Here is a 25893-nt window from a genome sequence, read left to right on the forward strand (position 1 = left end):
AACTAATGACTTTGTTTGTATTATTGAAAATTATAAATAAAGAATTAAAAAAAATGTTTTGGGACCTTTACAAATATTTTTTAAAATGGTCCCACATGTTAATGAGCTTTCAATATCCTCACCCCTCCCCCCCCCCAGGTCCTTCAGGCATCAATTCATCATCAATATAACCCAAATCACCATAACCAACACAAGCAAAAATCTGTTTGAAGCAATTCTCTAACAAAGGCAAAAAAAGCCTTGCTCGAGCAGTTTTTAGATATGAAATAAATAAAACCTATTTGTTCCTTTTCTAGCCTTCATTGTTCCTGGAGACAGCTACTAAATTTCCTCAAGTTAATTTCTGTATTGATTGGCAGCTGAGACAGATTAATCCCAATGGTAAACAGATCTAGGAGAATGTTTTGAGATGCACTGTGCATGCAGTGAACCCAGGTCCATGCTTTCTGAGCACCCAGGGGCCTATAGGCTGCACGTTTTGTGTTTCTGTTGCTTATTTACCATAGCTTCCATTCTCTAAAATTTGTTTCTCCGAATTAAAATTCTATTCAGTGAGCGAGGAAGAAATCCTGTGAATAAAAAAAAAAATAACTGCATTCTGGAGTTCAGAAGACAGTGCTGCAGACCTCAGTGCCTTTTGTATAACTGGGGCTTATGCAGGTTTGTAAGCCCAGCCCCTGCTCTGAGCAATCACCACCGAGCAGTCAAAGAGCTGCTCGCACTTCCATCCATCCATCTGAATTGCACGTGCATAATTCAGGAGACAAAGCGCTAAACTCCAAGCAATTCAATACCACACACGCATACTTGAATATTAATATATTATGGTTATTATAGTTAATGATGTTAGCATATTACCCTTGAAACACAATGTTTCTGTAAAGCCTGTTGCTGTTAAATGTTTTACTGTTTAAACTGTTATATGTAAAGCCTGTTGCTAATTTATTGTTTCACTGTAAACCGAGGTGATGTATAACTATACGTACCACGGTATAAAAGAATCTATAAATAAATAAATAAATAAATAAATAAATAAATATAGCAGCTACTTTACAAGTAACACACACTATTAAGTTACTACACATACCAAAAATGGTTGCACAACAGAGGAGGTCAAGGTTTTGAAACAAAGAAGCACTCTTCAAATTCTGTCAGTTTATGCCATCATAGCCTTGTTACCTTGAACCTGCGTAAGTCTCTCGAGTCTCCCCATCAAGACCAAGCCTCCTTCTTACCTCATGTCTCCGACTATCTGACCCCAGCGCACAGGTCTCCCTGCACAGATTCGGCCATCTCTGGTTTCCTCAGAGGTCTCCTCTTGCAGGACATGCGTATAAATGAGGCTACCATCAGTTTGCCCTGCATGGCAGCATCTCAAGGTATCCCAAAATCTCACTCCCAGGAAAGAGCTAGGCTTCAGGACACACGCTTGATCTGCAAGGAGCGGCAGGGGAACCCGCCACATTCCAGGAGAGGGGAGGGAAGAGAGAAAGAACAGATACCAGTTCCCCCTCCATCTAGAAAAAGCTGCAGAAGGACAGGGCAATAGTAATGCCCACTAACTGTAATCCCCACTAAAATAAAAGTTTAAAAAACGATATATAAAAAACTAAATGTGATATGCTAATTTTACTTGGTATGGATACAGCAAGGTGTTTATGACTGGGGGGGGGGGACTTGGGAGGAGGGTGAGATGGAAAAGAGATTTGGGTTTGGAAGAACTGAGGGGGATATGGAGAGAGGATATGAGTGGGGAAAGGTGATGTTTAGTGGGTCAGCTGTATGGAGGCAAATGTATTTTAAGTGTGAGGGATAAAAAAAAGGGGGCAGAGAAGGAAGAAATAGAACAAGTGGAGGAAATGGTGGGGGCCGATGGCTAATGCAGACTACATCGGGAACTATCACTCAGTGCTGGCAAGAGGAACAAGGAGTAGCAGAAGGGTCTGAGAGAGAGAGGTGAGGCGATAATGGTTTGGGGTGAGAAGGTATTTTTTAAAAAGTGGAGCAACCTCGGGAGAGGAGATGGAGAGATCAAGAGGGCAATGGAGGTGAAGAAGAGGTATGAAACCAGGGGGAATTGGAGGGGTGGGGAAAAAAATTAGTGGGGGGAAGAGAAAGGGGAGATAACGGGTGAAAGAGGGTGGGAGTAAGAGAAGGGGCAATGGTGGGGTGAAAGATGCAAGGAAGGGAAATGGAAGAGAAGGTTCAGACAAACTCATCGGCGACGCAGCACACTGAGGGCTATGCTTTACCCTCTCAGCTGTGCTATCACCACCGCCCATCCATACCTGCTTGCCTCACTTCGGCTGCTATTCTTGTTGATGGAGCAAGGGAGTAATGACAAATGTCAAGATATCCTTGCACCCAAAGTTACAGGATTTCTGAAGGAATGCCCCTCACTACTCCTGCAAAATATCCCAATCACTAAGACGGGATTATAAGAGGTCATGACTTTATGGAATTTAGTTATCAAATACAAGCAAACCCACTCCTCAAATTACTGGTGGGTACTCACAATCACAACGAATCTAAAAAGTGAATAAAAACAGGACACACCTGCAGGGGTAAGAACTCACATGACCACTACCTGGCCACTGACATGTTGCTTTATTCACTCACTGATGAAGGCTTTTGCATAAATGAAAACATCAGTAGCCAAACAGGTGGCTGCACAAGTTCATTTGATGGCTACTTATCGCTATAGATAGATATAATGAAACCTGGGTGCATCAGATGTACGGAATTTAGTTTTTATCTGACATATAATGGAAGAATGGGACGGTTAGGGCTGCCAGTCAGTGCAAGCCATGCATCCACATGGGATGTACTATCCTCCTGGTGCATAATCTATACCAGGGGTGGGCAATTCCATTCCTCGAGGGCCACAAACCTGTCGAGGTTTTAGGATATCCTAATGAATATGCATGACATAGATTTGCATACAACTGAGGCAGAGTGCATGCAAATCTCTCATGCATATTCATTAGGGATATCCTGAAAACCAGACTGGTTTGTGGCCCTCGAGGACCGGAAGTGCCCACCCCTGATCTATACTTATATACGGCTACTGCAGCCCCCTGCGTTAGCCATACATAAGTCACATTCATGTGACTTGCTGAGTTTTCTCTGGAAGAAGGGAAGGTTTAATTAGGTTCTTACCTAATTGGCTTTCCTTGGGGCCGATGCAATAACTATGCGCAGAAAGTGGGCACTGAACAGTCAGCGCCCGCTTTCTTAACATGCCCCCAGGCGCATGCAATATTTAAATTAGGGAGTCGTGTTAGCAAGGAGGTGCTAGGGTCGCTTGCGTGCCCCTAGCGCTTCCTTGCTAACGAGAACCCGATCGACGGTCATCTGCTGGTTAGGAAAACCGACACCGAGTTTATCGGCGACAGTTTTTCTAAACGCTGCACAGCCGCACAGCCAGGGGGTTCAGGAAACGGACACTTGTCAGTTGAGCGTCCGTTTCCTGCACCCGATTGCCGGTGTTTTTTTTTTTTAACTTTATTTTGTTTTGTTTTTCCTCCTACTTAATATCTGTACTAGTTTTAAGAGCGCTCAGCTATTAATGCCTGCACCAGGCAGGCGTTAGCGCTCAGAAATTAAATGTGCGTCCTAGACGCACATTTCTTTTTGCATCGGGAGTGAATGACTAATAGCCTCAATCACATGCATTTGCATGTGAGGAGCGCTATTAGATTCACTCCGCGTTGGACGGGCGTTGTAGAAGCGCTTATCTCCTTATTGCATAAGGGGATTAATTAGCGTCTATACAACTGTATTGCATCGGCCTCCTTGTGTCCTACAATGGGACTAGTTTTTATTTATTGAATTTTCAACATACATTTACAAGAATATTTCTTGCTATATGAAATAATAGATAAACTGATTACTTTATCCATATAATATAACATTTAAAGGTATTCTAATACAAAGGTTTCTGTTTTAAACCAAAGAAAAAATAAGTGATACCTCTTGAATCATGAACGACTAAATACATTAAGGGGTAGATTTTCAGAGCCCTGCTCGCCTAAATCCGCCCAAAACCGGGCGGATTTAGGCGAGCAGGGCCCTGCGCGCCGGGAAGCCTATTTTACATAGGCCTCCCGGCGCGCGCAGAGCCCCGGGACTCGCGTAAGTCCCGGGGTTCTCGGAGGGGGGCGTGTCGGGGGCGTGTCGGGGGCGGGCCCGGTCGTCGCGGCGTTCCGGGGGCGTGTCGGCAGCGTTTTGGGGGCGGGTACGGGGCGTGGCTACGGCCCGGGGGCGTGGCCGCGCCCTCCGTACCCGCCCCCAGGTCGCGGCCCGGCGCGCAGCAGGCCCGCTGGCGCGCGGGGATTTACGTCTCCCTCCGGGAGGCGTAAATCCCCCGACAAAGGTAAGGGGGGGGTGTAGACAGGGCCGGGTGGGTGGGTTAGGTAGGGGAAGGGAGGGTAAGGTGAGGGGAGGGCAAAGGAAAGTTCCCTCCGAGGCCGCTCCGATTTCGGAGCGGCCTTGGAGGGAACGGGGGGAGGCAGCGCGGCTCGGCGCGCGCAGGCTATACAAAATCGATAGCCTTGCGCGCGCCGATCCAGGATTTTAGCCGATACGCGCGACTACGCGCGTATCTACTAAAATCCAGCGTACTTTTGTTTGCGCCTGGAGCGCAAACAAAAGTAGGCTGTTCGCGCTTGTCTGAAAATCTACCCCTAAGGTAAACTAATTCTATAAGAAATAGTGCAATTAATACCCCTTTATCGACTTCATAGCTGGTGTTATTTCTGCAAGAAGACTCTAAAGATTATCTGGATCTGTAAACAAAAAAATTTTCTCTTCATACTTAACGCATCTACAGGGGTATTTAAGTAAGAAAAAACCACCCCTATCTAAGACTTCTTTCCTAAGTAACAGAAATTTTACCAAATCAGGGAATATCCATATTCTCTGCCCGTAAAACAATTTCTGTCTATTACGGAAAAAATATTTCATAGGATTATCCTTAATCTGTAATGAACGCAAATTGAATCAAGAATGTTCCTCTATCTTTTATTTCAAAGTCCTCATGGGACTTTTGTAGAAAATCAGAAATATTTATAGAATTTTCATCAGGGATCTTTTGTTCTATACCTTCACCACCCTTAGGGGTAGATTTTCAAATAGCGCGCATAGGCGTACTTTTGTTGGCGCTCCAGGCGCTCCAGGCGCCAACAAAAGTACGCTGGATTTTAGTAGATACGCGCGGAGCCGCGCGTATCCGCTAAAATCCGGGATCGGCGCGCGCAGCCTACCCCCGTTCCCTCCGAGGCCGCTCCGAAATCGGAGCGGCCTCGGAGGGAACTTCCTTTTGCCCTCCCCTCACCTTCCCCTCCCTTCCCCTACCTAACCCACCCACCCGGCCCTGTCTAAGCCCCCCCCCTTACCTTTGTCGGGGGATTTACGCCTCCCAGAGGGAGGCGTAAATCCCCACGCGTCAGCGGGCCTCCTGCGCGCCGGGACGCGACCTGGTGGCGGGTCCGGAGGGCGCGGCCACGCCCCCGGGCTGCCCCGGGCCGTAACCACGCCTCTGGGTCCGCCCCCGAAACGCTCCCGGCACGCCCCCTAAACGCCGCGCGGTTCGGGCCCGCCCCCCGACACGCCCCCGCCCCCCCCGACACGCCCCCCTCGGAGAACCCCGGGACTTATGCGAGTCCCGGGGCTCTGCGCGCGCCGGTAGGCCTATGTAAAATAGGCTTACCGGCGCGCAGGGCCCTGCTCGCCTAAATCCGCCCGGTTTTGGGCGGATTTAGGCGAGCAGGGCTCTGAAAATCCGCCCCTTAACTTCTTGGGCTATCTGAATTTGTTCTTGTTCCCTTTTTCGGGTTCCGAAATAAAAAGCTCTTACAATTACAGGTGAACACTGTTCTGGAATATTAAGAACTTGTAAAGTATAACTTTTAAATAATTCCAAAGGACGCAATTGTTTTATAATTGGGAAATCAATAACTCTCAAATTCAATGTTCTTATTGAATTTTCTAAGTTTTCAAATTTTCTTTGAAACTCTCCTTCCATATTAATTTGATGATTCTGAATGTTTTCAATTTGTAAAATACGTTTATCTAAACCATCTATTTCTTTTTGATGCTCTTCTATTTTTTCAGTGTTTTTCTTTAAAGAGTTATTAGTTTCCAGTACAGCATCAGTTAAATTTGTAATTGCAACATCTAATTTAGCAATATAATTCCACAAGGTTTCCAATGTAATATTTGCTGGTTCGACATCAATGTAGTAGAAGGTTTTAATACTACTTCAACATCCTGTTTTTTTTTCTTAAGAAAGTTTTCTGACTTAGGTGTACTTTTGTGTTTAGAATTCAGAGAAAAACTTTCCAAATCTCCAAGTACAGATGATCCATTGGGTTCTTGACCCTCTAACTCTGCAGCTTTTAATCCTTGATTTTCTTTTTCTATGAAATCTTCTCCTGTTACCTCCAGTATACTTAGATCTTCTTGCCGTGTACCTGGCCATTCTAAGGAGGGAAACCCCTTCTTTTCCAGGTGGTGAAGGTGTTACCGGCGCCCCTGGGCTCAATGAGGTCTCTTTGACCAAAGGGGATGGGCTCCACTCTGAACTCATTCCTATAGTGATCTGCTCTACAGGGGTATCCTGGGGCATACCTAACCATTCCTTTACCGTCCTCTGCCCCAGTACAACATTTGCAACATTAGAGAAAGGCTTTAGCCTTGCCTTCCTTTTGGAGTGCGGCATTAAACACTTAGGGGCAGATTTTCAAAGGGGTATGCGCGTAAGATACGTGCGTACCCCTCGAAAACCTGCCCCAACCTTCCCCTGCGCGTGCCGAGCCTATGTGAATAGGCTCGGCGGCGCGCACAAGCCCCGGGACACACGCAAGTCCTGGGGCTTTGCTAGGGGGGGCTTGTCGGGAGCATGTCGCAGCGGCGCATCATCCGGGGGCGGGGCCACGGGCGTGGCCGAGGCCTACGAAACTGCTCCCGGGCTGGGGAATTGTGCGCCGGCGGCTGGCCCAGTGCGCGCAAGTTACGCCTGCCTCGGGCAGGCGTAACTTTGCCAACAAAGGTGGGGGGGGGGGTGGAAGGAAAGTTCCCTCCCAGGCCGCTCCGATTTCGGAGCGGCCTGGGAGGGAATGGAGGCAGGCTGCGCGGCTCGGCGCGCGCAGGCTGCCGATTTTGCGCAGCCTTGTGCGCACCAACCCCGGATTTTAAAAGATACACGCGGCTACATGCGTATCTATTAAAATCCGGCGTACTCTTGTTCGCGCGGGCGTACTTTATAAAAATCTATTCCTTAGGTAATAAATAAAAAGGTAATCAATCACCGGGCGAAGAATGGTATGGAAGGTTCGCTGCACTTTATAATTGAGAGGTGCCATAATGGAGGTTTCAAGGCAGAAGGTATTTAAAATAAATGTACCTGAGATCAAAGTGGTGGAGACCCATCAAATCTTAAAGAGAGGAGGCAATCCAAACGGCGTTGGGCAGGGATCCAAACGAAAACTAATCGAAATCCAAGCGAAGCCAGGCAAAGCCCGGCAAGACTGCATGCCGTAAGCAGTCGCTCTTGTAGGTCAGCTTCCGGGTCCCGCCCTCGACGTCACCACCAATCACGCTGCTGATTACCGTCGGGGCAAGGAAACCTCTCACCCCCGGAGAATTTCAGCAGCGATAGGAAACACTCAGTTCCTTCTCCTCTCAGCCTTGACAAACGGACTAGTTTTTAAAGTACTAATACCAAAGGACCACATACAATTTATCAAACAATTCATACAATTAACATGGTTTTAAACAAATGAACTGTCAATATTTTATTCCACACATAACAATGCATATACAATACAAAAGTCATAATACATGTGCAAAATCAATCATATATCAAATTTATATCTCACTCCAACATACATGACCAAAAATATATTTTTTAAAAAGCCCTGTCATCCATTACCCCACTCATAATACATACAACTAAAACTATAAGATAATATGTAGCCCAATAGTTCTTCAAAACAATAATCTTTACTTGTAAAGCGTCAAATCTCTCTTTTCTATAATACACTTGCTCTTTACCCTTCTTAATAATTCCTTTATTAAGATCCTCGATCTGTATATCTTATTTATAATTCCCTCTTGCAATTCTCTTGCTGAAATCTACAACTCTATTATCTTTTTTATAATTCCCAATGTAGGGACCCTCGTTTCACCCACACTGGGCTTCTTCAGGGGACAAGCTTCTCCAAAGAATCAATGAGATCATAATTATGAGAGAATCACTGGTACGACTTCCATAGAAGTCACTGCACATACAGAATACATATATTACAGCCATTCTTACAACTGTTTCACAATGATCACCTCCTATATCTTCAAACAGATTTAAAAAACTCCTTACCAGCAACCATGTCTTCTGACTTAAAACATTCACAAGCAATTGATAGTATTACTAATGATTGAGATTTGACTCAACTGTGAATGGTTTAAGTAGGTTAGAAGAGATGGTTGCTGGTTGACTTGTTTGGCCTCTTGCCCTGCTTGATCATGGAAATCAGCACTTAATGTGGCCTGTTGTTCTAGAAGCCCAGTCCGTAACTCCTGCTGATGGACCCACCAAGGGAAAGAAAGCCACTGGGAACTCCCCTCCAGTGCTTGCTCCTTGGCACCGGAACTCGGAGTCCATTGAGTAGGTTCCTACAGGAGGTGAAGGTGAGTCAATTCCTCAGTACAACCCTCCTCCTTCAGTCAATGACTATTTCTGAGCTCCTCGAGAAACCAAAGAGACTAAAACTCTTGGTTACCCTAAGGAAGTTAAGGGAAGATCAGCCCTCAGAAGGACTGTCATCCATGAGGGGCCCCTCCTGGCCCTGGCTACACTAGGGGAAATGATCTTAAGGAAGGCCATTGCCCTACAGTTACCCCTTCCATGCCTATTCTATGTAGCTGCAGCACCAGACTATGTGTCTGCACATCTGTTGAGGCTGAGATAATACTGAAGTGCTGGGGCAGCACTGGACACTTATATTGAGAGCAGGCTCAGCGCTGAGCTTTTCTGTGCCTCTGCCTCCTTCTGCTGGCCAGAGGACATAATCCCATTTGTGCAGACTGGTCTGGCAGGATGATGAGGAAGAAGAAAATAAAGGGCTTATAAAGGACAGAATGCTGCCATCTTAGAGGACGGAACATTGAGTCACTATCCATGGGATGTCATCTTGAAGGGGCAGTAGCATCACCCTCACAATCTTAAAATAGTGTTTCCCAATCAGTGGGCCATGTAAAAGTCATCCCTGCCTGATGCTCAGATCCAGGCTAGCACCTGAGCTCTGTTCTCAGAACCTTGCAGCAACAATACACACCAGTGGTGGCTCTTAAACATATAGGAGCTTCTTTCTCATAGGAAGTGTAATCATGCATGTCTCTTCCTCCTAGCTATAGCATGAGCCTCAAGAGTGTAGTAATTAGTGGAAAGCACCTCCTCATCAACCCCTCATCAGCCTCTTCCAAGTCCTTCCAGCCTCTGTGCTATCCTCAGGTTGAGTGCAATGGGGAGAGTATGCACTGTGCACGGGATGTGAGTGCTGGGAGCAGCAGCAGTAGTATAGCAGCTCTAGCAGCTGTGTGTGGTAACCAAGGTAACTGAGACGGTCACCCACATCACACAGACACACACCCTTCTCCTGCACTTGTATACAGAGGGAGCAGATCCTTCATGACAGGTTCATGTATGTCTGATCCCCTTTATTTTAAAATTTTGAAGAGGGACTGGTCGGGTTTTCAATGCTTCCCTAGCTTTTCCTTTGGCCACATGAGGAGTCCTCTCCATGTCCGCACTGCTTGTTCCGTGGAGGTTGGTGTGCTCTACATCATTTTCGCTAAAGTAGGTGTACACTGGGCTTGAAAAAGCTGGAAAACATTGGCTTAGACATCAAGGTATGTGTGTGTTCTGTTTTATATAACTTATATAGCCGGTCCTGTTTGTGCATACAAACATCATCCAAGGGTACTTAGATTCCAGGTCCAAATCCGAATTGGGGGGAGGGGGGGAGAATCTATTCTCCTGGGCCCCTGGCACAGTTATTTACTATATCAGTCACGGTCTCACACTCTAGCCGAAAGATCTCCACCAGGAGCAAACAGGTCTAGTATAAAAGCAAGGACACCAAGATTTGTAAAATGGGTAAAAAGAATCAAACCAGTGTCCATCCAGTGCACTAGGTAAAAGAAGGAAAAATCAGAGGCCAAATGTGGTGTTCCAAATAATCAATTTACTGTAACTTAAAGAAGAATATCAGGCCAAAATCACAAAAAATCAAAACTAACATAAAAAAAATCACCATGATGAAAATAATGATTTCCTTGTCCATTTTAGATCTTCTTACCTTTCTTGCATCTTTATCCAGAGAAAAGATATCCTCACCAGTGAGTGTGGGATAGCTAGAGTGGAGCTCCAGAATAAGCTGTTCAGACAGAAAAATTATCCCCAAGCACAAACACGTTTGAAAAATCCCAACTGGTCAAAAACTCTTAAACAGTCTCTATAATTATCTTCTGAAAAGCCTTAATACTTCTCTTCAACCGTGCTGTTAACTAGTCTTCTGGGCAAAATGATCCTTTGATGCAGCCTTTTGGGATACCAGCAAAAATCTTCTCAAAAACAATAGCTCTTCTTTCTCCTAATCTTCTCCAAGATGCCAGAGACCCAGGGATGATCTCCAGCTTCTGCAATCCAATAACTCTCTCTCCAAATCCTAGCCCACTCTATAGTCACCTTCCCACTAAAGACAGAACATTTATATCCCACACAAGCCTCCCCCAAAAAGGCAGGATTATGGCAAGGGGAGGAATCCTATATATCAAAACCCCCTCCTACTATCCATTGCTGGAAAAATACTAGGGCACATTTTAGTGACTGGCAAAGCTCCATCACACATACATAAGAGAAATGTCACAGCAGATGAGTAATGGCACCAATGGATCCCTGCTAAGCACTCCTAAAGCACACAGGACATTTAAGGATAAGGAGCTTCCCTTCATTAATTTGACTTTGCAAGAGGAATAGGATAAGATTTTTTAGGAATTTAGAAGCCATCTGATCTCCTGCAAATTTGCTTTAACCTTCTTCCCTCTGGGTCTTCTCCCAGATATGTTGTCTGGGGGAAAGAGTGGTTTAAAGAGAATGGGCCTATTGAAAGAAATGAAATGTTAGGCTGCTGGATTTTGAATCTCTGAGATGTACTTATGATTTGGCTTTGCTTACATACAATATAGAAGGGTATTACAGATTACTTAATAGAAAGAAATGACAACAAAAAGGTACATCATCTGAGGTTTATAGCTTACAGAGGGACAAAGCAAGTAAAAGACATAATTCCATTTAACATGGGAAAAGGATCTGAGATATATCATATGCTTACAGAGATGCAATGGGAAAATATTCAGAACATGGCATCAAATCCTCTATTTTCAGTCTCAGTTTGGAAAACATATAAAATATTGTCCAGACAGCATCTTGTGCCACAAAGATTAAATAAAATATACTCAAGCTACTCCCCTCACTCATGCAGAAGGATGCGAATTGTTAGGGAATATGATATGCATTTGGTGGTATGGCCGCAAGATTTCTTTTTATGGAGAAAATTTCAAAATGATAACCAAGAATTTTACAACCGTAACACAAAGACTTTTCCACTTGGATTTGGAGATCCCTGAAATTGGGCCTAAAGTAAACAAACTGATGTCTCGCTTGTTGGTGGCTGCACAATGATGCCCTGTCATGTGGCAGGAAGCAGCCAGATCCCTCTGCTGTCGATGATTGAGAAATTACTACTTAACCTGATAATTTCCTTTTCTTTAAGACAGTCAGATTAATCCAGGTTATGCACCTCTACCAGCAGATGGAGACAGAGCAAACTGTCATCACAGTATATATAACCATGCAGTGACATCAGCCTGCCAGCAATCTCTTCAAAAGCAACTCTGGACAAACTAGAAAAACTTGATTAAACAGATAACCATTTCAACACTCAGACAACAAGGAGCTCAGACAAGAATGTATTAACACTAGTCTAGGGACTGGACTAACACCAGTAATCCATGTAACACATAGCTACTGAAGAGGACCATAATACAACTATTTGGCGACCAAGGAAGGGAAGCTGGATTCATTTGACTGTCCTAAAGAAGAGGAAAGTATCAGGTAAGCAGTAATTTCTCATTTCTTAGCATCCAGTCAGATGAATCCAGAACAAGTGGGATGTACCCAAGCTACTCCCAAATAGGGCGGGAGACTGCCTGTGGTCCAATCAAAACTGCACGTGCAAAAGCTGCATCCTTCCGAGCTTGCACATCAAGGTGATAATACCTGGAAAAAGTATATAACAAGGACCACATCGCAGCTCAGCAAATGTTGACAAGAGAGAATTTCACTTTTGCACATGACGCTGCCTGAGCCCTAGAGGAATGAGCCCTGACATGACTTGGTAACGGCTTCCCAGCATCAACATATGCAGCCGTGACTACTTTGTTAATCCAGCGAGCTATGGTAGCCTGCGAGCCCAGTTCTTCTTGCCTAGTATAGCCATGAAGGACAAACAAGCGATCCGTCTTCCGTAAGGCTTAGTAAACTCCAGATACCTGATAATATGTCTCTTGACATCCAAAGGTTGCAACAGACAACACTCACGCCTTTACATCTGTTTCTCTGTCCAGAGATGGTAGAGAGATGGATTGCTTCAAGTGAAAGTCAGTGGCCACCTTCAGTAGAAAAGAAGGAACTGAACGCAGCTGTAATGCCTCTGGAGTCACCATGAGGAATGGCTCCCGGCAAGACAAGGCCTGCAGTTCGGAAACCCTATGCGCAAAAAAAAATTGCCACAAGAAACAAGGTCAGGTTACGCATCGGTCTAAATGTAGGGCCCACTAAGAAATCCAATACCAAATTAAGACTCCATAAGGGCACCGGAAACCGCAAGGGAGGACAAAGATGTTTCACTCCTTTCAGGAAAGAGGCCATAATCAGGATGAGCTGACAAGGATCCACCATTCACCTGACCTCTGAAACAGGCAAGAACTGCTACTGTACTTTAAGGAATTAAGTGCCAAGCCATCCTGCAAAAATTCCAAAATGAACCAGATCTTGACTGAACAAGAAAGAGTACCATGATCCTCACACTAGGCCTCAAACACTCACCAAACCCACACACAGGCCAAGGAAGTGGAGAACTTTCTAGCTCTTAGCAAGGTGAAAATCATTGCCGCAGAGTATCCACGTTTCAGCAAGTGAGCCCTTTCAAGACAAAATCAAGTCTGATCTTCATGAAGAACAGGACCCTGCCACAACAAATCCCTGTGCACCAGAAACCGAAGGGGTGATTCCACCAGGAGCTGCCATAGAGCCACATACCACAATCTCATTTATTTACTTATTTATTTGTCGAGCTTTATATACTGTCATTTGGTTTCGCCATCACAACGGTTTACATGATTCCACAGATAGAGTTATACAGAGTTAATTTGCTATCTAAGGGTTAGTGCATACAGATGTTACAAAATACAGGATTTGTGAGCACGTATAGGTATTATAAGTGAAAGTACATCTCCGTGTTGTAGGTATTAATGTCCAGAAGCGTGGTAGTATGAGTTAGTGCGCCTGAAGGGGCATTTTAGTACAAATTCCAGGTGTACGTAAACAATGTTGGTTATAAATTTTCATGTGGTTGCAGGAGTTTTACAGGATCATAAGGTTTAGGAGGGATTTCCTTTGTAGTTTTGGTAGGCTTTGGTGAATAACCAGGTTTTTAGTTCTTTCTTGAAGGATTTTAAGTTTGGTTGTGTTCTTGGATCTGTTGGGAGTGTGTTCCAGAGTTTGGGGCTACCGAGAGTTATGGCTCCATCGTGGGTTGAGGTTAGTATTCCATGCATTAAGAAAGGTGGAAAGAAAGCAAAACGATTAGTGGCATGGTTAAAAGAAGAGGTGAAAGAAGTTATTTTAGCCAAAAGATCTTCATTCAAAAATTGGAAGAAGGATCCAACAGAAGAAAATAAGATAATGCATAAACTTTGGCAAGTTAAATGTAAGACATTGATAAGACAGGCTAAGAGAGAATTTGAAAGGAAGTTGGCCATAAAGGCAAAAACTCACAGTAAAATCTTTTTAAAATATATCCGAAGCAGAAAGCCTGTGAGGGAGTCAGTTGGACTGTTAGATGAATGAGGGGTTAAAGGGGCACTTAGAGAAGATAAGGCCATTGCCAGAAAGATTAAATGATTTCTTTTCTTCGGTGTTTACTGAAGAGGATGTTGGGGAAGTACCTGTACTGGAGAAGGTTTTCATGGGTAATGATTCAGATGGACTGAATCAAATCACGGTGAACCTAGAAGATGTGGTAGACCTGATTGACACACCTAAGAGTAATAAATCACCTGGACTGGATGGTATACACCCCAGAGTTCTGAAGGAACTAAAAAATGAAATTTCAGACCTATTAGTAAAAATTTGTAACCTATCATTAAAATCATCCTTGTACCTGAAGACTGGAGGATAACTAATGTAACCCCCATATTTAAAAAAGGCTCCAGGGGCGATCCGGGAAACTACAGACCGGTTAGCCTGACTTCAGTGCCAGGAAAAATAGTGGAAAATGTTCTAAACATCAAAATCACAGAACATATAGAAAGACATGGTTTAATGGAACAAAGTCAGCATGGCTTTACCCAAGGCAAGTCTTGCCTCACAAATCTGCTTCACTTTTTTGAAGGAGTTAATAAACATGTGGATAAAGGTGAACCAGTAGATGTAGTGTACTTGGATTTTCAGAAGGCATTTGACAAAGTTCCTCAAGAGAGGCTTCTAGGAAAAATAAAAAGTCATGGGATAGGTGGCGATGTCCTTTCGTGGATTACAAACTGGCTAAAAGACAGGAAACAGAGTAGGATTAAATGGACAATTGTCTCAGTGGAAGGGAGTGGGCAGTGGAGTGCCTCAAGGATCTGTATTGGGACCCTTACTTTTCAATATATTTATAAATGATCTGGAAAGAAATATGACAAGTGAGGTAATCAAATTTGCAGATGATACAAAATTGTTCAGAGTAGTTAAATCACAAGCAGATTGTGATAAATTGCAGGAAGACCTTGTGAGGCTGGAAAATTGGGCAATAAAAATGGCAGATGAAATTTAATGTGGACAAGTGCAAGGTGATGCATATAGTGAAAAATAACCCATGCTATAGTTACACAATGTTAGGTTCCATATTAGGTGCTACTACCCAAGAAAGAGATCTAGGCGTCATAGTGGATAACACATTGAAATTGTCGGTTCAGTGTGCTGCGGCAGTAAAAAAAAGCAAACAGAATGTTGGGAATTATTAGAAAGGGAATGGTGAATAAAACGGAAAATGTCATAATGCCTCTGTATCGCTTCATGGTGAGATCGCACCTTGAATACTGTGTACAATTCTGGTCGCCGCATCTCAAAAAATATATAATTGCGATGGAGAAGGTACGGAGAAGGGCAACCAAAATGATAAGGGGAATGGAACAGCTCCCCTATGAGGAAAGACTAAAGAGGTTAGGACTTTTCAGCTTGGAGAAGAGACAGCTGAGGGGGGATATGATAGAGGTGTTTAAAATCATGAGAGGTCTAGAACGAGTAGATGTGAATCGGTTATTTACTCTTTCGGATAATAGAAAGACTAGGGGGCACTCCATGAAGTTAGCATGGAGCACATTTAAAACTAATCGGAGAAAGTTCTTTTTCACTCAACGCACAATTAAACTCTGGAATTTGTTGCCAGAAGATGTGATTAGTGCAGTTAGTATAACTGTGTTTAAAAAAGGATTGGATAAGTTTTTGGAGGAGAAGTCCATTACCTGCTATTAATTAAATTGACTGTTTTTGGGTACTTGCCAGGTTCGTATGGCCTGGATTGGCCACTGTTGGAAACAGGATGCTAGGCTTGATGGACCCTTGGTCTGACCCAGTATGGCATGTTCTTATGTTCTTAATTGTTTAGGTCGTACAGGTGGCATTTTCAGGAGGCCTTTGTTGGTTGAGCGGAGGTTTCGTTGCGGTGTGTGGAGTCTTATCTTTGTTTTTAACCAGTTTGTCCTTCATGTATTAGTTTATGTATTAGGGTCAGTATTTTATACTCTATTCGGAATTTTATTGGGAGCCAATGTAGTGATATCAGAATTGGGGTAATATGCTCGTTTTTTTGTTCCAGAGAGGATTCTGGCGGCTGCGTTTTGTAAGATTTGTAGTGGGCGGATGGTGGAGAGTGGTAAACCGAGTATTAATTAATTGCAGTAGTCCAAGCTGGAGAAAATGAGTAGTTGTAGGACGGTTCTGAAGTCATCTGGGGATAGGAAAGGTTTTAGTCATCTTAGTGTTAGTAGTTTGTGGTATCCCTCCTTTATTTTAGTAGTGATGTGGTTCTTGAAAGATAGTTCACTGTCAATGATGATCCCTAAGTTGCGAGCGTGCGTGACTGGTGTAATTTCTGGTTTTTGGTTCTCCATTTTTAAGGGAGGAGGGGGTGAAGGCTTCTTTTTTCTATCCAGGATGATAATTTCTGTCTTTTCTATATTTATTATGAGTTTCATGTTGGTTGGTCTTTTCTTTATTTCGGTGATGTAGGTGGCTGTTTTTTTGTAGGTTTCCTCTATTGTATTCATTATTGGGATTAGAATTTGGATATCGTCCGCATATAAGAAGTGGGTAAGCCCAAGGTCATCAAGTAGTTTACATATTGGAAGAAGGTAGATGTTAGAGTGTCGCTGATAGTGCTGAGCCTTGGAGAAGTCCAGTGTTTAGGTTTATTTTCTTTGAGAGGGTATTGTTGAATGAGACCTGGTAGGTTCGGTTTGATAGATATTGCTCCTATTTCGGTCAGACGGTCATTAAGGATTGCGTGATTGACCATGTCAAATGCAGCGGATAGGTCTAGGAGGATTAATAGGTAGCTTTGGCCATTTTCAAAGCCTCTGAGCACTGTGTCATTTAATGAGAGGAGTAATGTTTCTATGCTTAGATGTTTCTTGAAGCCGAAATGCGCGGGGGAAAGAAGGTTGTTCGTTTCTAGGTAGTCGGTGAGCTGGGAGTGTACGATCTTTTCAATGATTTTGGCAATGAATGGTAGGTTAGATATGGGACGGTAGTTTAGTGGATTGTCGGGTCTAGGTTGTTCTTTAAGATGGCTTTAATGATTGCTGATTTTAGGCCATTTGGGTAACTTCCTTCTGTGAGGGATAAGTTGACTATGTCGGTTATCGTTTTTGTTAATGTTGGTTCAATAGCTTTGATTGTCGTTATGGGTATGCTGTTGATAGGGTGCAATGCTGGATTCATTTTTTTGATGATTGATTGGATTTCCAGTGATGAAGCAATGTCAAAGTTTGACCAGCTTTGTGTTTGTTTAGTTTGGATTTTGATGCTTTGTGTTTTATTATTGAGATTGTTCTTGATGAGATTGTTAATTTTCTCATTGAAGAATTCTGCAAGTTCATCACTACTTTTCTTGGGGTGAGGAGTTTTCTGGTCGTTTGAGGTTTTGGTGATGTTTTGTATGACTGTGACTAGCATTCTGGGGTTATGTTGGAATTTGTTTATTTTGTTTAAGTAGAATTCTTTCTTTGCGTTGTGGATAAGTTTTTTGTAGTATGCTAGGTGTGAGCTGTAAGCGGTGAGTAGTGTGGTTGATTTATTGTTATGCCAGGCTTTTTCCTTTCTTCGGAGTTCGCATTTGCTGTTCTGATACTCTCATTGTACCATTGATTCCAATGTTTTGGGTTTTTTATGTTTTTTTTTCTTATGTTGGAATTTAATTTATCCACGATTGCTTTAGTAATATTGATCCTTTTCAGCGTTAGACAGGTTAAGGTTTGTTAGTTCCAATTTTAGAGTTTCCTGGAGCTTCTCAATATTGAGTGGGGGGCGGTATGTAATCTCCTTAGGTACGTTTTTTTCAGTTGTGAGTTTGGAGTTGTAAGTCAGGTGTGTTTGAATTAGAGAGAGTGGTCTGACCAGGGGATTTTAGTTATGTTTGTGTGGTATGTCGAGCAGATGTTTCTATTGATAAAGACAAGGTCTAGGGTGTGACCAGCTTTGTGGGTTGGGCCAGTGATGATTTGTTTTAATCCAAAACTTGAAAGGGCGTCAGTGATCGTCCAACAGGTGAGTGAGAGGTGGCGTGCTTCCATGTGTAGGTTGAAGTCACCTAGGATGATGATTGGTTTATTTAGAGTCAAATTGATCAAAAGAATTCGATTAGTGGGGAGCAGTTTTTAATCGAGTGACCCGGGGGGGGGGGGGGGGGGGGGGCAGTATATTAGACAGATTTGTAATTTTGTGGAGTAGAATAGTGTGATTTCCAGGGGTGAACAGTTGGTTGATGGGTGTGTTTTCATCTGTAGGATTTTTCTGGTGATTAGCATTAAACCTCCCCCTTTCTTTTTTGGTCTGGGGATTGAGAATTTTCTATAGTTAGGGTTATTGATTTGGTTGAATAGGACCTGGTCTGAGTTTTTTATCCAAGTTTCCGTGATAGCTATGAAATCAGGTTTTGCATCGTCGAGTAGATCTGTGAATATGGGAATTTTCTTTATAATAGAACATAAGAACATAAGAAAATGCCATACTGGGTCAGACCAAGGGTCCATCAAGCCCAGCATCCTGTTTCCAACAGTGGCCAATCCAGGCCATAAGAACCTGGCAAGTACCCAAAAACTAAGTCTATTCCATGTAACCATTGCTAATGGCAGTGGCTATTCTCTAAGTGAACTTAATAGCAGGTAATGGACTTCTCCTCCAAGAACTTATCCAATCCTTTTTTAAACACAGCTATACTAACTGCACGAACCACATTCTCTGGCAACAAATTCCAGAGTTTAATTGTGCGTTGAGTAAAAAAGAACTTTCTCCGATTAGTTTTAAATGTGCCCCATGCTAACTTCATGGAGTGTCCCCTAATCCTTCTACTATCCGAAAGAGTAAATAACCGATTCACATCTACCCGTTCTAGACCTCTCATGATTTTAAACACCTCTATCATATCCCCCCTCAGTCGTCTCTTCTCCAAGCTGAAAAGTCCTAACCTCTTTAGTCTTTCCTCATAGGGGAGTTGTTCCACTCCCCTTGGGAGTTGAACAGTAGGAAAGATAATAATATGTAGCTACTGTGGACTTTTGTGTTGTTCTGTGTGATATTTGTGTGGTAGTACTCACGTCTGTTCATTTGATTTCTTTGTGGTTTCTTCGGTTGGGTATCTGTGTTTTGCTTCATTATGTTGGAGCTATTGCCATCGTTATCATGGATCAGGCTGTCTGTCATTTCAGAGGGAGAGTCGAAATGGGACAAGTATTGATTTGTTTGTGTGCTAAGGTGTGCATTAAGGTTTGCACTAAGAGGAGCACAAAGGGGAGTGCCCCTTTGTCGTGTCCCTTTGTCGTGCCCCTTTGTTCCGTCGCCGGCTTTATGTGTTCCTAGTCGCATGTGATGACTGGCCTCGGCGCCTCCCAATGAGGTAGGTCTCAGCGGAGACTTCAGCGTTTGGGGGCCGGCAGGGAGGCGGTCGTGGCAGGAGTACATCATGGGTCCGGGGGGTCCGCTGGTCCTCACCTCGAGGCCACGTGTACGCCCACTCGCCGAGGGGCGATCGCCGGAGGGTCTCGATCGCGGTCGGCGGCGAGAAGGAGGCTCAGGGCTCACCGTCGCGGTTCCTGTCCCTCGGCGCCTCCCGATGAGGTAGGTCTGGGCGGAGACTTCGGTGTTTGGGGGCCGGCAGGGAGGCTGTCGCGGCAGGAGTTGATTGCGGGTCCGGGGGGGTCCGCTGGCCGTCACCTTGAGGCCACGTGTAGGCCCATGCGCCAAGAGGGCCAATCTGAAGCAACTAAAAGCACCATCCCTCTGTGGTGCTTGATCCTTTGGGCTAATCTGCCCAACACGGGCCATGGAGGAAAGGCATACAGCAACCTTGTCTTCTGGCCACTCCTGACCCAAGGCAGTGATCACCAATGATGTCGGACTCTCCTGCGACTGAAGAATCGTGGAACTTTCGCATTGTGAGAAGTTGCCAGCAGGTCTACAAAAGGGAGACCCCCAGCAATCCAGAATCAGCTGAAACACTTTTGATTGCACCCATTCTCCTGGGTCCAGACTCTCCCTGCTAAGAAAGTCTGCTCTTACATTGTCTTTTCCTGCTATATGTGAGGCTGAGATCATCTGGAGATGTAGTTCAGCCCATTCCATAAGATGATCTATCTCCTGTGACACTTATTGCCTCTTGGTTCCTCTGTGCCAATTTATGTAAGCCACAGTCGTTGCATTGTCTGACATTATCCAGACCACTCAACCCTGCAGCCTGTTGTCAAACTGCAAACATGACTTCCAAACAATGAGTTCCAGAGAGACTCTTCTGCATCACAGTGCCCTTGCACTGTCAGCTCCTGACAGTGAGCTCCCCACCCATTGAGGCTCACATTTGTCATCAGTACTAGCCAGTCTGGTAGTGCTAGGTAAATTCCCTTCCTTAGATGATCCGGCTGTAGATACCACTGTAGTCGGGAGGAGACCTCCATTGGCAGGTGGAGCTGAATCGATTATTCCTGAGACCGCAGGTTCCACCAAGACAACAGGGAGCGCTGCCAAGGACACATATGCAGGGTTGCTGCCATTAAACCAAGTACTTGCAGGCAGGACCATACAGTCGGGCACAGCATGTTCATCAACAGACGTAGCTGTGCCATCAAATTCTGAATACGAGCTTCCAGCAGGAAAACCTTGCCCTGCTTCACATCAAACTGAACCCATATACAGTCCAATGACTGGACAGGCTGAAGACTGCTCTTGGCCAGGTTCACCACCCAACTATCTGGGACAAAAGGACTGAGACCTACCAAAAGGCCGATTCCTCTGAAAGGTCGCTCACGCTTGGATCCCCTAGCATAACCTCTCATGCTAAAGGAGCGTGGCATCTGCTTCTTATCCTCTGGTAATCAAGGGACCGGTGATTCGCCCCACTTACTGGCCAGTTTCTCCAACTTGCTCTCAATCAAGAGCGATTTCTCAGTCTTAACTGATACTTGGCCGCTATCACTGCTTGGAAGAGACTGCACATACAAGTGCACCCACCTTTGGAAAACGTTAAAGAATTTCTCTCCCCACTGGATCCAGAGGGTACAGGGCTTCCAAAACCCAACCTCCTTTGAAATTAGCCTCTGGGGCGTCCCACTCAAGATCAGTCAATTCTTGAATCTCCATCACAGGGAAAAAACAAGAGGCTTTATGCAGAGAAAATAAAATGGGATTTTTCTTTGGCTCAGACACAGAATCTACACCAGGTACTCTTAGCATATTCAAGGTCTGGGTAATCAGGGCCGGCAGTTCATTTCTATGGAAGAACCATAGCATAGTCCTATACGGTTCCAATCCCGGAAGATTTTCTCCATCCTCTGGAGAGTCAGAACTAGCCCCATCATTCGTACTATTCGAATCCCTATCAGGACCTGCTGCCAATCTCTGTGTACTCCGGCGCTTAACAGGTCCAAGCAAGGTTCCTCCCTGCGACTCTGCCCTGGGAGCACTGGACAGGGCTGAGGTCTCCGCCTGAAAAAAGAATTGCAATCCCTGGAAAAATTTTACGCTTGAAAATGTAGAAGGATCCATGCCAAAACCAGAAGGCACCTGAGGCGTACCCACTGAGCTACCTTCCCCTGCTGACGAACCAGTTAGGGGAGCTCCAATATCAGGAGGCCCACCTGCCGCATCTTTACCCAGACCCACATCCGGCTGGGAAGAACCAGGCTTAGTGAAATCAGAGAAAGATAATTCTCCTTGAGCCTCCAAACAGCAGTGGCACTAGTTTGTGGGCAGTCCAGGGTGAGATGCCCAAATGACAGGCAGCAGAAAGGAAAAGGTGCTTAGGCTTCTTAGGTATAGGTGCCATTAAGCCGCGAATGAAGGCGTGCGACTAGCTGTTTTGTTTTTTTAGGCGTCCCAAACCTGGGCATCCCTACAATTAGGCACCACAAAAAACTTAAGAGCACAGGTTGGCCATTTTGCTGTGCGCACAAGTTTTTTAGGGATGCCCAGGTATATATGTATATACACACACACTCATACATACACACACACAGAAACAGACAGAGAAGAAGAGTATTTTTTTTTTAAACTTACCTGAGCTCAGCCTTACCTGGCTGAGTACAGAGACGGTCTCCGGCTGTGGGAAGAGAAGGCATACGTCACCGCCGCACTCAACTTCCTGCACCTGCTGCATTTCAGCTGTTAAACAGCTACGTCCATGCTGGCTGAAAAATCAGCTAATGGACCAAGGAACTCATCTGAAGGACCAAGGAAATCACCTCAGGAATTCTCAACTAGGGAAGGAACCATTTGGTATCACCACAGGAGAATGGAGCAATTTAATTTTCCTTTTTCTTCTTTTCAATTCGAAGCAATCCCCTGTGGAGAGATGCATGTCCACCATCTGCTGGAGATGGAGAATGCTGGCAGGCTGTCACTGCAGGGATATATATACTGTGATGTCAGTTTGCATAACCCGCTTGTTCTGGATTCATCAGGCTGGATGCTAAGAAATGGCGGGTTTGTATTTGGGAAGTGTTTACAACAGACAGGATGACATTTGGTCTTAACAGCACACCGACAAATGCATTTTGGAGGTCCCTTTTGGAGAGTTTTGACAATTCAAGGTGATCAAAGCCTGAAACATCTAATTATCTGATTCAAGAAATGAAACTGAGTCAATGTGCATACAAATGCTGAAGTCTTCTAAACTGTTCTTAAAAAGGCTTTTGTGGACTCTATAGATTTCTAAAGCATCAAGCCTCATTGTTATTGGAAGCATTGGCGTTTAAAGGACTTCAGTAAAGGTTTTCCATTCGTTAATACTACAAACAGTGCACACCATATCAAGCACGCTCATCTCTCTCAAAATTATTCTTTTTAAACAATATAATGTTAAAAAAAAAAAAACCAACAAGAGAAAAAACATCAGTAGTCTCTGAAGGGATATTTGAAAAGGGATCTTTTGTAAACAAGATAACATTAGTATGCTTGAGAAATCAATATTTTTCTTTTGTAATTCCTAACTTATTGAATCAGCTCATAGGGTCATTCATTTTGACATCTGACCTGTTTTAAATCATCCTTAAAGCCATGGTTGGTTTAATTAAAATGATATTAAGACCAAGTTGTAATTGATGTAAGAGTGACAGTGTTAGGGACAGAATGATTTTTTTGTAAAAAGGATATTAAATAGATCCAATTTTATAGGACACTCATGCAGTTTAGGTAGGAAGGCTTAATTGATTGGCTGCGTTAAGATGGTTCTACGTATGGAAAGTGTCTGTAATGTTGCAATGTTGCTCTATGCTATTTATAATACATTGCTTTAAATTGCATTTTATGTATGTATTTGTTTTGTAAACTACTTTGAGAAAAAAAAAAGGCTTTATGGCCTATCTAGTCTGCTCATCTACCCAACCAATTTAGCTTTACAATTTCCATCACTCCCACAGAGATCCCCTGTGTTTCATGAATTCGGGTAATGTTTTTATGTCCACCACCTCCTCCAGGAAGCTGTTCCATGCATCCACTACCCTCCCAGAAAAGAAATATTTCCTACGATTACTCTTGAATCTTCCCCCTTACAGCCTCATTCCATGACCCCTTGATTTAGAGCCTCCTATTGAAAGAGGCCTGCTTCCTGTGCATGGAAACGTTTGAGATAGTTAAATGTCTCTATCATACCTCCCTATCTCACCCATCCTCTAGGGTATACATGTTTAGATCTTTAAATCTATCCCCATATGCTTTAGAATGAAGACCACTGGCCATTTCAGTAACCACCTTCCTGACCAATTCCAACTAGTTTATATCCTTTTGAAGATGCAGTCTCCAAATGAGGTCTCACCAGAGACACACAAGGAAAGGCTGAAGAGATTAGGGCTGTTCAGCTTGGAGAAGAGACGGCTGAGGGGGGATATGATAGAGGTCTTTAAGATCATGAGAGGTCTTGAACGAGTAGATGTGACTCAGTTATTTACACTTTCGAATAATAGAAGGACTAGAGGGCATTCCATGAAGTTAGCAAGTAGCACATTTAAGACTAATCGGAGAAAATTCTTTTTTACTCAACACACAATAAAGCTCTGGAATTTGTTGCCAGAGGAGGTGGTTAGTGCAGTTAGTGTAGCTGGGTTCAAAAAAGGTTTGGATAAGTTCTTGGAGGAGAAGTCCATTAATGGCTATTAATCAATTATACTTAGGGAATAGCCACTGCTATTAATTGCATCAGTAGCATGGGATCTTCTTAGTGTTTGGGTAATTGCCAGGTTCTTATGGCCTGGATTGGCCACTGTTGGAAACAGGATGCTGGGCTTGATGGACCCTTGGTCTGACCCAGCATGGCAATTTCTTATGTTCTTAAGGGCAATATCACCTCCATTTTTCTGCTGATCATTCCTCTCCCTAAGCACCCAAGCATTTTTCTGGCTTTTGCTTTATCCATCTTAAGATCATCAGATACAGTCACCCCCAGATCCCATTTTAGCATTAAATCTTAGCTGCCAGACTAAGCCATTCCTCGAGCTTCACTAGATCCCTCCTAATATTTTCCATATGGTTTATGTTTTATTTTTGATTTTTTATACAGTCACATCAGTAAATACCTTCACAACGGTGTACAATCGTTTAAAATTGAGGAAATACAATGATGAAATAAAATAGTAATAACAGCTAAAATATAGTCTATAGCTGTTAAAATTAGACTAAAAGTACTAAAAGACTAAAAGTATATACCTGGCTGTCTGCCAAAATGTTGAAAAGAACTGGTCCAAGGATCAATTCCTAAGGCGTACAGCTAGTAACCCCCCACCCCCCACACACACACACTCGAAATGAACACCATTTACTGCTACTCTTTGTTGCCTTCCATTCAGCCAGTTTCTAACCCAGACAGTCACTCTAAGGCTAATATCAAGAGTTCTCAATTTATATATAAGCCTTCTATGCAGAACCGAATTAAAAGCCTTAATAAAATCCAAGTACACTACCATCGAGCACTCCCTTCATCCAACTCTTTGGTCACCCATTCAAAGAAATTGTCAGATTCATTTGACAAAATCTTCCTCTGGTAAAACAATGCTGCCTCAGATTTTGCAATCCATTGGATTCCAAAAACTGCACTATCCTCTGTTTTTCAGCTACTTCTTTAGAAAACCACAGTGGCCTCTTTTTCCTCTTTCCTTTATTTTCTTTCCTTACAAAAAGATTGTCCTTTTAACATCTCTTTGTAGTTTTGAGAGTTCTCCCTGCAGAGAATCCAGGATCGCCCTGCTTCTAGAAGATACTGCAGATGGGATGTCCTGCAGATTGAAATCCTCTAGCAATAGCATTTCTCCTTTCATAGCAATCCTGTGAATATCCTCCATTAAATCTCTATCCATCTCCTCTGTCTGGGATGGAGGTCTGTATATTGTACCAATAAAAATAGATGTTCTATTCTCTCACTTTTATAGCAATATAGTCGAAAAAGACCCATCTAGTCTGCTCAGTTATCTGTCCACACCGCCAACAATATATCCCAGCTGCCAGTCAGTTCATGACCGCCTGTAAGAGGTCGCTCCTTATCCTCTTATTGTGCTTCACCTTCCCGAGTAGCTGAGCATGCAAGTTCACTTTCAGGTCACACCTCCCATTTCCAACTACAATGTCCCACAAAAATCTGTATAGCCACCAACAGCAGCAAGATGTTACCTGAACATGTGGCATCCTTGGTCCATTGTGGCCTTTTTTTCTGGATGGCACCCCGCCGAGACCAATCCAGTTAAGTAGAGCGTGGCTTGCCAGGCAGACCCAGCTACATGACTTCCTATTATTATTGTGCATGCTGCCTGTTA

General features: G+C 43.8%; 1 protein-coding gene across 2 annotated transcripts in view; it reads right to left on the reverse strand.

The window, feature by feature from the left end:
* TRAM2 (translocation associated membrane protein 2) overlaps window positions 1–25893 on the reverse strand; it is a 142203-nt gene that overhangs the window by 62450 nt on the left and 53860 nt on the right. The gene's annotated exons all lie outside the window — the stretch shown is intronic.

The sequence above is a fragment of the Rhinatrema bivittatum genome, chromosome 3 (assembly GCF_901001135.1).
Source record: "Rhinatrema bivittatum chromosome 3, aRhiBiv1.1, whole genome shotgun sequence".
Classification (NCBI taxonomy): Eukaryota; Metazoa; Chordata; class Amphibia; order Gymnophiona; family Rhinatrematidae; genus Rhinatrema; species Rhinatrema bivittatum.